This window comes from Pseudophryne corroboree, chromosome 3, assembly GCF_028390025.1.
Source record: "Pseudophryne corroboree isolate aPseCor3 chromosome 3, aPseCor3.hap2, whole genome shotgun sequence".
Taxonomy (NCBI): Eukaryota; Metazoa; Chordata; class Amphibia; order Anura; family Myobatrachidae; genus Pseudophryne; species Pseudophryne corroboree.
Window position 1 is genome coordinate 548,495,163 of NC_086446.1, and position 11,960 is coordinate 548,507,122.

Genomic DNA, 11,960 nt, shown 5'->3' on the forward strand with positions numbered 1-11,960 from the left:
CGGGCACAAAAATCTAACTGGGGCTTGGAGGAGGGTCATAGGGGGAGGAGCCAGTGCACACCACCTGATCCTAAAGCTTTATTTTTGTGCCCTGTCTCCTGCGGAGCCGCTAATCCCCATGGTCCTGACGGAGTCCCCAGCATCCACTAGGACGTTAGAGAAATGGGGGAGTGGCTGGCCGAACGCAGGGCGTGTTTGTGACGTCAAAACAGGAACTAAATAGTCTGAAGTGATCGCAAGGTAGGAATAGGTCTGCAGCTACTCTAAAACTGCCCAATTTTTTTTCGTAGTAGCGCTGCGATTCTTTCGTTTGCACTTCTGCTAAGCGAAGATACACTCCCAGAGGGTGGCGGCTTAGCATTTGCACTGCTGCTAAAAGAAGCTAGCGAGCGAACAACTCGGAATGAGGGCCTTAGTAAAAAATAAGAATTTACTTACCGATAATTCTATTTCTCATAGTCCGTAGTGGATGCTGGGACTCCGTCAGGACCATGGGGATAGCGGGCTCCGCAGGAGACAGGGCACATCTAAATAAAGCTTTTAGGATCACATGGTGCGTACTGGCTCCTCCCCCTATGACCCTCCTCCAAGCCTCAGTTAGGTACTGTGCCCGGACGAGCGTACACAATAAGGAAGGATCTTGAATCCCGGGTAAGACTCATACCAGCCACACCAATCACACCGTACAACTTGTGATCTGAACCCAGTTAACAGTATGATAACAAAAAACGAAGTAGCCTCTGAAAAGATGGCTCACAACAATAGTAATAACCCGATCTTTGTAACAATAACTATGTACAAGTATTGCAGACAATCCGCACTTGGGATGGGCGCCCAGCATCCACTACGGACTATGAGAAATAGAATTATCGGTAAGTAAATTCTTATTTTCTCTAACGTCCTAGTGGATGCTGGGACTCCGTCAGGACCATGGGGATTATACCAAAGCTCCCAAACGGGCGGGAGAGTGCGGATGACTCTGCAGCACCGAATGAGAGAACTCCAGGTCCTCCTTAGCCAGAGTATCAAATTTGTAAAATTTTACAAACGTGTTCTCCCCTGACCACGTAGCTGCTCGGCAAAGTTGTAATGCCGAGACCCCTCGGGCAGCCGCCCAAGATGAGCCCACTTTCCTTGTGGAGTGGGCCTTTACAGATTTAGGCTGTGGCAGGCCTGCCACAGAATGTGCAAGTTGGATTGTGCTACAGATCCAACGTGCAATCGTCTGTTTAGACGCAGGAGCACCCATCTTGTTGGGTGCATACAATATAAACAACGAGTCAGATTTTCTGACTCCAGCTGTCCTTGAAATATATATTTTTAATGCTCTGACAACGTCCAGTAACTTGGAGTCCTCCAAGTCGCTAGTAGCCGCAGGCACCACAATAGGCTGGTTCAAGTGAAAAGCCGAAACCACCTTAGGGAGAAAATGAGGACGTGTCCGCAGTTCTGCCCTGTCCGAATGGAAAATCAGATATGGGCTTTTGTATGATAAAGCCGCCAACTCTGAAACTCTCCTGGCTGAAGCCAGGGCCAATAGCATGGTTACCTTCCATGTAAGGTATTTTAAATCTACCGATTTTAGAGGCTCAAACCAATGAGATTTGAGAAAATTCAAAACTACGTTCAAATCCCACGGTGCCACTGGAGGCACTATTGGGGGTTGTATATGTAGTACACCTTTGACAAAAGTTTGTACTTCAGGCACTGATGCCAATTCCTTCTGGAAGAAGATTGATAAGGCCGAAATTTGAACTTTAATGGACCCCAATTTTAGGCCCATAGACAATCCTGCTTGCAGGAAATGTAAGAATCGACCCAATTGAAATTCTTCCGTTGGAGCCTTCTTGGCCTCACACCACGCAACATATTTCCGCCAAATGCGGTGATAATGTTGTACAGTCACTTCCTTTCTAGCCTTAATCAAGGTAGGAATAACTTCCTCTGGAATGCCCTTTTCTTTTAGAATCCGGCGTTCAACCGCCATGCCGTCAAACGCAGACGCGGTAAGTCTTGGAACATACAAGGTCCCTGCTGAAGCAGATCCCTTCTTAGAGGTAGAGGCCACGGATCCTCCGTGAGCATCTCTTGAAGTTCCGGATACCAAGTTCTTCTTGGCCAGTCCGGAGCCACCAGTATTGTTCTTACTCCTCTTTTCCGTATAATTCTCAGTACCTTTGGTATGAGAGGCAGAGGAGGGAACACATACACTGACTGGTACACCCACGGTGTTACCAGAGCGTCCACAGCTATTGCCTGAGGGTCTCTTGACCTGGCGCAATATCTGTCCAATTTTTTGTTGAGGAGAGACGCCATCATGTCCACCTTTGGTTTTTCCCAACGGTTCACAATCATGTGGAAGACTTCTGGATGAAGTCCCCACTCTCCCGGGTGAAGGTCGTGTCTGCTGAGGAAGTCTGCTTCCCAGTTGTCCACTCCCGGGATGAACACTGCTGACAGTGCTATGACATGATTCTCCGCCCAGCGCAGAATCCTTGCAGCTTCTGTCATTGCTCTTCTGCTTCTCGTGCCGCCTTGTCGGTTTACGTGGGCGACTGCCGTGATGTTGTCCGACTGGATCAACACCGGCTGACCCTGAGGCAGCGATTTTGCCAGGCTTAGAGCATTGTAGATCGCTCTTAGCTCCAGTATATTTATGTGAAGGGACGTCTCCAGGTTTGACCACACGCCCTGGAAGTTTCTTCCCTGTGTGACTGCTCCCCAGCCTCGTAGGCTGGCATCCGTAGTCACCAGGACCCAGTCCTGTATGCCGAATCTGCGGCCCTCTAACAGATGGGCACTCTGCAACCACCACAGGAGAGACAACCTTGTTCTTGGTGACAGTGTTATCCGCTGATGCATGTGCAGATGCGATCCGGACCATTTGTCCAGCAGATCCCACTGAAATGTCCGTGCATGGAATCTGCCGAATGGAATCGCTTCGTAAGAAGCCACCATCTTTCCCAGGACTCTTGTGCATTGATGTACTGACACAGTTCCTGGTTTTAGGAGGTTCCTGACAAGTTCGGATAACTCCCTTGCTTTCTCCTCCGGGAGAAACACCTTTTTCTGAACCGTGTCCAGAATCATTCCCAGGAACAGCAGACGAGTTGTCGGGGTCAATTGAGATTTTGGAAGATTCAGAATCCACCCGTGTTGCTGAAGCACTACCTGGGTTAGTGCTACACCGACTTCCAGCTGTTCTCTGGACTTTGCCCTTATCAGGAGATCGTCCAAGAAAGGGATAATTAATACGCCTTTTCTTCGTAGAAGAACCATCATTTCGGTCATTACCTTGGTAAAGACCCGAGGGGCCGTGGACAAACCAAACGGCAGCGTTTGAAACTGATAATGACAGTCTTGTATCACGAACCTGAGATACCCTTGGTGTGAGGGGTAAATTGGGACATGCAGATAAGCATCTGTTATGTCCAGGGACACCATGAAGTCCCCTTCTTCCAGATTCGCTATCACTGCTCTGAGTGACTCCATCTTGAACTTGAATTTCTGTATGTACAGGTTCAAGGATTTCAGGTTTAGAATAGGTCTTACCGAACCGTCCGGCTTCGGTACCACAAATAGTGTGGAATAATACCCCTTCCCCTGTTGTAGGAGGGGTACCTTGACTATCACCTGCTGAGAATACAGCTTGTGAATGGCTTCAAAAACCGACGTCCTTTCTGAGGGAGACGTTGGTAAAGCAGACTTTAGGAACCGGCGAGGGGGAGACCTTTCGAACTCCAACATGTAACCCTGAGATATTATCTGCAGGATCCACGGGTCCACTTGTGAGCGAGCCCACTGATTGCTGAAAATCTTGAGTCGACCCCCCACCGCTCCTGAGTCCGCTTGTAAAGCCCCAGCGTCATGCTGATGGCTTTGTAGAACCCGGGGCGGGCTTCTGGTCCTGGGCAGGGGCTGCTTGCTGCCCTCTCTTACCCTTTCCTCTGCCTCGCGGCAGATAAGACTGTCCTTTTGTTCGCTTGTTTTTATAGGAGCGAAAGGACTGCGGCTGAAAAGACGGTGTCTTTTTCTGTTGGGAGGGGGTCTGAGGTAAAAAAGTGGATTTGCCGGCAGTTGCCGTGGCCACCAGGTCCGAAAGACCGACCCCAAATAATTCCTCTCCTTTATATGGCAATACTTCCATATGCCTTTTGGAATCCGCATCACCTGACCACTGTCGCGTCCATAAACTTCTTCTGGCAGATATGGACATCGCGCTTACTCTTGATGCTAGAGTACAAATATCTCTGAGCATCTCGCATATAAAGAAAAGCATCCTTTAATTGCTCTAGAGTCAATAAAATACTGTCCCTATCCAGGGTATCAATATTTTCAGTCAGAGAATCCAACCACACTACCCCAGCACTGCACATCCAGGCTGAGGCTATTGCCGGTCGCAGTATAACACCAGTATGTGTGTATATACTCTTCAGTGTAGTTTCCAGCCTCCTATCTGCTGGATCCTTGAGGGCGGCCGTATCAGGAGACGGCAACGCCACTTGCTTTGATAAACGTGTGAGCGCCTTATCCACCCTAGGGGGTGTTTCCCAGCGCGCCCTAACCTCTGGTGGGAAAGGGTATAATGCCAATAACTTCTTGGAAATTAGCAGTTTTCTATCTGGGTTAACCCACGCTTCGTCACACACGTCATTCAATTCCTCTGATTCTGGAAAAGCTACAGGTAGTTTTTTCACCCCCCACATAATACCCCTTTTTGAGGTACCAGCAGTATCGGAGATCTGCAAAGCCTCCTTCATTGCCGTGATCATATAACGTGTGGCCCTATTGGAAAATACGTTTGTTTCTTCACCGTCGACACTAGATTCATCTGTGTCGGTACCCGTGTCGACTGACTGAGGTAAGGGACGTTTTACAGCCCCTGACGGTGTCTGAGACGCCTGAGCCGGTACTAACTGGTTTTCCGGCCGTCTCATTTCGTCAACTGACTTTTGTAATGTGCTAATATTATCACGTAATTCCATAACTAAAGCCATCCATTCCGGTGTCGACTCCCTAGGGGGTGACATCACCATTACCGGCAATTGCTCTGCCTCCACACCAACATCGTCCTCATACATGTCGACACACACGTACCGACACACAGCAGCCACACAGGGAATGCTCTAATCGAAGACAGGACCCTCTTAGCCCTTTGGGGAGACAGAGGGAGAGTTTGCCAGCACACACCAAAAACGCTATAAATGTATATAAACAACCCTAGAAGGTGTTGTTTTTGATATAAGCGCTTTTAATATATCAATATCGCCAAATTATGCCCCCCTTCTCTTTGTTACCCTGTTTCTGTAGTGCAGTGCAGGGGAGAGTCCTGGGAGCCTTCCTCACCAGCGGAGCTGAGCAGGAAAATGGCGCTGAGTACTGAGGAGAATAAGCTCCGCCCCTTTTTCGGCGGGCTTTTCTCCCGGGTTTTAAGAAAACTGGCCTGGGTTAAATACATACATATAGCCTTAATGGCTATATGTGATGTATTTATTTTGCCACTAAAGGTATTTAATATTGCTGCCCAGGGCGCCCCCAGCAGCGCCCTGCACCCTCCGTGACTGAATCAGTGAGACGTGTAGCAACAATGGCGCACAGCTGCAGTGCTGTGCGCTACCTTCATGAAGACTGAGGAGTCTTCTGCCGCCTGCTTTCCGGACCTCCGTCTTCAGCGTCTGTAAGGGGGATCGGCGGCGCGGCTCCGGGACGAACCCCAGGAGGACCTGTGTTCCGACTCCCTCTGGAGCTAAGTGTCCAGTAGCCTAAGACTCCAATCCATCCTGCACGCAGGTGAGTTGGAAATCTCTCCCCTAAGTCCCTCGATGCAGTGATCCTGTTGCCAGCAGGATTCACTGAGATTTAAACCTAAAAAAAAAACTTTTTCTAAGCAGCTCTTTAGGAGAGCCACCTAGATTGCACCCTTCTCGGACGGGCACAAAAACCTAACTGAGGCTTGGAGGAGGGTCATAGGGGGAGGAGCCAGTACGCACCATGTGATCCTAAAAGCTTTATTTAGATGTGCCCTGTCTCCTGCGGAGCCCGCTATCCCCATGGTCCTGACGGAGTCCCAGCATCCACTAGGACGTTAGAGAAATAAGAATTTACTTACCGATAATTCTATTTCTCGTAGTCCGTAGTGGATGCTGGGAACTCCGTAAGGACCATGGGGAATAGCGGCTCCGCAGGAGTCTGGGCACATCTAAAGAAAGCTTTAGGATCACCTGGTGTGCACTGGCTCCTCCCCCTATGACCCTCCTCCAAGCCTCAGTTAGGATACTGTGCCCGGACGAGCGTACACAATAAGGAAGGATTTTGAATCCCGGGTAAGACTCATACCAGCCACACCAATCACACTGTACAACTTGTGATCTGAACCCAGTTAACAGCATGATAATAGAGGAGCCTCTAGAAAAGATGGCTCACTACAGCAATAACCCGAATTTTTTGGTAACAATAATTATGTACCAGTATTGCAGACAATCCGCACTTGGGATGGGCGCCCAGCATCCACTACGGACTACGAGAAATAGAATTATCGGTAAGTAAATTCTTATTTTCTCTGACGTCCTAGTGGATGCTGGGAACTCCGTAAGGACCATGGGGATTATACCAAAGCTCCCAAACGGGCGGGAGAGTGCGGATGACTCTGCAGCACCCAATGAGAGAACTCCCGGTCCTCCTTAGCCAGGGTATCAAATTTGTAGAATTTTACAAACGTATTTGCTCCTGACCAAGTAACTGCTCGGCAAAGTTGTAAAGCCGAGACCCCTCGGGCAGCTGCCCAAGATGAGCCCACCTTCCTTGTGGAGTGGGCATTTACAGATTTTTTGGCTGTGGCAGGCCTGCCACAGAATGTGCAAGCTGAATTGTACTACAAATCCAACGAGCAATAGTCTGCTTAGAAGCAGGAGCACCCAGCTAGTTGGGTGCATACAGGATAAACGGCGAGTCAGATTTCCTGACTCCAGCCGTCCTGGAAACATATATTTTCCGGGTCCTGACAACGTCTAGCAACTTGGAGTCCTCCAAGTCCCTAGTAGCCGCAGGCACCACAATAGGTTTGGTTCAGGTGAACGCTGAAACCACCTTAGGGAGAAACTGAGGACGAGTCCTCAATTCCGCCCTGTCCGAATGGAAAATCAGATAAGGGCTTTTACAGGATAAAGCCACCAATTCTGACACGCGCCTGGCCAAGGCCAGAGCCAACAGCATGACCACTTTTTTTTTGTGAGATATTTTAACTCCACAGATTTAAGTGGGTCAAACGAATGTGACTTTTGGAACCCAAAAACCACCTTGAGATCCCAAAGTGCCACTGAAGGCACAAAAGGAGGCTGTATATGCAGTACCCCTTTAACAAACGTCTGAACTTCAGGGACTGAAGCTAGTTCTTTTTTGGAAGAAAATCGACAGCCGAAATTTGAACCTTAATGGACCCCAATTTCAGGCCCATAGATACTCCTGTTTTCAGGAAATGTAGGAATCGACCCAGTTGAATTTCCTCCGTCGAGCCTTACTGGCCTCGCACCACGCAACATATTTTCGCCAAATGCGGTGATAATATTTTGCGGTTACATCCTTCCCGGCCTTGATCAGGATAGGGATGACTTCATCCGGAATGCCTTTTTCCTTCAGGATCCGGCGTTCAACCGCCATGCCGTCAACGCAGCCGCGGCAAGTCTTGGAACAGACAAGGTCCCCGCTGAAGCAGGTCCCTTCTTAGAGGTAGAGGCCACGGATCCTCCGTGAGCATCTCTTGAAGTTCCGGTTACCAAGTCCTTCTTGGCCAATCCGGAGCCACTAATATAGTGCTTACTCCTCTCCATCTTATCAATCTCAGTACCTTGGGTATGAGAGGCAGAAGAGGGAACCCATACACTGATTGGTACACCCACGGTGTTACCAGAGCATCTACAGCTATTGCCTGAGGGTCCCTTGACCTGGCGCAATACCTGTCGAGTTTTTCCCAACGGTTTATAATCATGTGGAAGACTTCTGGGTGAAGTCCCTACTCTCCCGGGTGGAGGTCGTGCTGAGGAAATCTGCTTCCCAGTTGTCCACTCCCGGAATGAAAACTGCTGACAGTGCTATCACATGGTTTTTTGCCCAGCGAAGAATCCTTGCAGCTTCTGCCATTGCCCTCCTGCTTCTTGTGGCACCCTGTCTGTTTACGTGGGTGACTGCCGTAATGTTGTCCGACTGGATCAACACCGGCTGACCTTGAAGCAGAGGTCTTGCTAAGCTTAGAGCATTGTAAATGGCCCTTAGCTTCAGGATATTTATGTGAAGTGATGTCTCCAGGCTTGACCATAAGCCCTGGATATTCCTTCCCTGTGTGACTGCTCCCCAGCCTCGCAGGCTGGCATCCGTGGTCACCAGGACCCAGTCCTGAATGCCGAATCTGCGGCCCTCTAGAAGATGAGCACTCTGCAACCACCACAGGAGGGATACCCTTGTCCCTGGTGACAGGGTTATCCGCTGATGCATCTGAAGATGCGACCCGGACCATTTGTCCAGTAGGTTCCACTGGAAAGTCTTGCGTGGAATCTGCCGAATGGGATTGCTTCGTAGGAAGCCACCATTTTTACCCAGAACCCTTGTGCATTGATGCACTGAGACTTGGTTCGGTTTTAGGAGGTTCCTGACTAGCTCGGATAACTCCCTGGCTTTCTCCTCCGGGAGAAACACCTTCTTTCTGGACTGTGTCCAGGATCATCCCTAGGAACAGAAGACAAGTCGTCGGAACCAGCTGCGATTTTGGAATATTGAGAATCCAATCGTGCTGCCGCAACACTACCTGAGATAGTGCTACACCGATCTCCAACTGTTCCCTGGATCTTACCCTTATCAGGGAATCGTCCAAGTAAAGGATAACTAAAATTCCCTTCCTTCGAAGGAATATCATCATTTCGGTCATTACTTCAGTAAAGACCCGGGGTGCCGTGGACCATCCCTACGGCAGCGTCTGAACTGATAGTGACAGTTCTGTACCATAACCTGAGATACCCTTGGTGAGAAGGGTAAATTTTGACATGAAGGTAAGCATCCTTGATGTCCCGAGACATCATGTAGTCCCCTTCTTCCAGGTTTGGAATCACTGCTCTGAGTGACTCAATTTTGAATTTGAACCTCTGTATGTAAGTGTTCAAAGATTTTAGATTTTAAAATCGGTCTCACCGAGCCGTCTGGCTTCGGTACCACAATAGTGTGGAATAATACCCCGTTCCCTGTTGCAGGAGGGGTACCTTAATTATCACCTGCTGGGAATACAGCTTGTGAATGGCTTCCAAAACTGCCTCCCTGTCAGCGGGAGACGTCGGTAAAACAGACTTTTGGAAACGGCGAGGGGAATACGTCTCGAATTCCAATTTGTACCCCTGAAAATATTACCTGAAGGATCCAGGGGTCTACTTGCGAGTGAGCCCACTGCGCACTGAAATTCATTGAGAACGGGCCCCCACCGTGCCTGAACTTGTAAAGCCCTAGCGTCATACTGAGGGCTTGGCAGAGGCAGAAAAGGGTTTCTGTTCCTGGGAACTGGCTGATCTCTGCAGCCATTTTCCTCTCCCTCTGTCACGTGCAGAAAAGAGGAACCCTTTTGTCCGCTTGCCAACCAGGACTGCGCCTGATAATACGGCGTCTTATTTTGAGAGGCGACCAGGGGTACATCCCCTTTTTTTTAAGGCAATACTTCCAAATGCCGTTTGGAATCCGCATCACCTGACCACTTTACTGGTAGAATTGGACAACGCACTTATACTTGATGCCAGTCGGCAAATATTCCGCTGTGCATCATGCATATATAGAAATGCATCTTTTAATTGCTCTATAGGCAATAATATACTGTCCTTATCTAGGATATCAATATTTCCAGTCAGGGAATCCGACCACGCCAACCCAGCACTGCACATCCAGGCTGAGGCGATTGCTGGTCGCAGTATAACACCAGTATGTGTGTAAATACATTTTAGGATACCCTCCTGCTTTCTATCAGCAGGATCCTTAAGGGCGGCCATCTCAGGAGAGGATAGAGCCCTTGTTCTTACAAGCGTGTGAGCGCCTTATCCCCCCTAGGGGGTGTTTCCCAACGCACCCTAACCTCTGGCGGGAAAAGGTATACTGCCAATAACTTTTTAGAAATTATCAATTGTTATCGGGGGGAAACCCACGCATCATCACACACCTCATTTTATTTCTCAGATTCAGGAAAACTACAGGAAGTTTTTCCTCACCAAACATAATACCCCTTTTTTTGGTGGTATTCATATTATCAGAAAAGTGTAAACATTTTCCATTGCCTCAATCATGCAATGTGTGGCCCTATTGGAAATCACGGTTGTCTCTTCACCGTCGACACAGGAGTCAGTATCCGTGTCGGCGTCTGTATCTGAGGTAACGGGCGCTTTAGAGCCCCTGTATGAGACGTCTGGACATGCACAAGCTGAGTAGCCGGCTGTCTCATGTCAACCACTGTCTTTAATACAAAGTTGACACTGTCACGCAATTTCAACAGTACATCCACTCAGGTGTCGACCCCCTAGGGGGTGACAACACTATTACAGACACTCTACTCCGTCTCCACATCATTTTTCTCCTCATACATGTCGACACAAACGTACCGACACACAGCACACACACAGGGAATGCTCTGATAGAGGACAGGACCCCACTAGCCCTTTGGGGAGACAGAGGGAGAGTTTGCCAGCACACACCAGAGCGCTATATATATATATACAGGGATAACCTTATATAAGTGTTTTTCCCTTTATAGCTGCTGTATTGTTTATACTGCGCCTAATTTGTGCCCCCCTCTCTTTTTTAACCCCTTTCTGTAGTGTAGTGACTGCAGGGGAGAGCCAGGGAGCTTCCCTCCAACTGAGCTGTGAGGGAAAATGGCGCCAGTGTGCTGATGAGATAGGCTCCGCCCCTTTCTCGGCGTCCTTATCCGTTTTTCTGTATGTTTTGGCAGGGGTTAAATGCATCCATATAGCCCAGGAGTTATATGTGATGCATTTATTTTAGCCATATAAGGTTTTTATCGATTTATTGCGTCTCAGGGCGCTGCCCCCCCAGCGCCCTGCACCCTCAGTGACCGGAGTGTGAAGTGTGCTGAGAGCAATGGCGCACAGCTGCGGTGCTGTGCGCTACCTTATCTGAAGACAGGATCGTCTTCTGCCGCCGATTTTCCGGACCTCTTCGCTCTTCTGGCTCTGTAAGGGGGCCGGCGGCGCGGCTCCGGGACCCATCCAGGCTGAACCTGTGATCGTCCCTCTGGAGCTAATGTCCAGTAGCCAAGAAGCCCAATCCACTCTGCACGCAGGTGAGTTCGCTTCTTCTCCCCTTAGTCCCTCGATGCAGTGAGCCTGTTGCCAGCAGGTCTCACTGAAAATAATAAACCTAAACTAAAACTTTCACAAAGAGCTCAGGAGAGCCCCTAGTGTGCACCCTTCTCGTTCGGGCACAGAGATCTAACTGAGGCTTGGAGGAGGGTCATAGGGGGAGGAGCCAGTGCACACCAGGTGATCCTAAAGCTTTCTTTAGATGTGCCCAGACTCCTGCGGAGCCGCTATTCCCCATGGTCCTTACGGAGTTCCCAGCATCCACTAGGACGTAAGAGAAATAACTAAATTTAAAGTGAATGAACGGAAAACAAATCTAAATCAAATCAATATTTGGTGTGACCACCCTTTGCCTATTAAACAGCATAAATGCTTCTAGGTACACTTGCACACAGTTTTTGTAAGACTTCAGCAGGGAGGTTGTTTAAAACATCTTGGAGAACTAACCCCAGATTATCTGTGGATGTAGGCTTGCTCAAATACTTCCGTCTCTTCATGTAATCCCAGACAGAGTGAATGTTGAGATCAGGGCTCTGTGGGGGCCATATCATCACTTCCAGGACTCCCTGTTCATCTTTATGCTGAAGATAGTTCTTAATGACATTGGCTGTATGTTTGGGA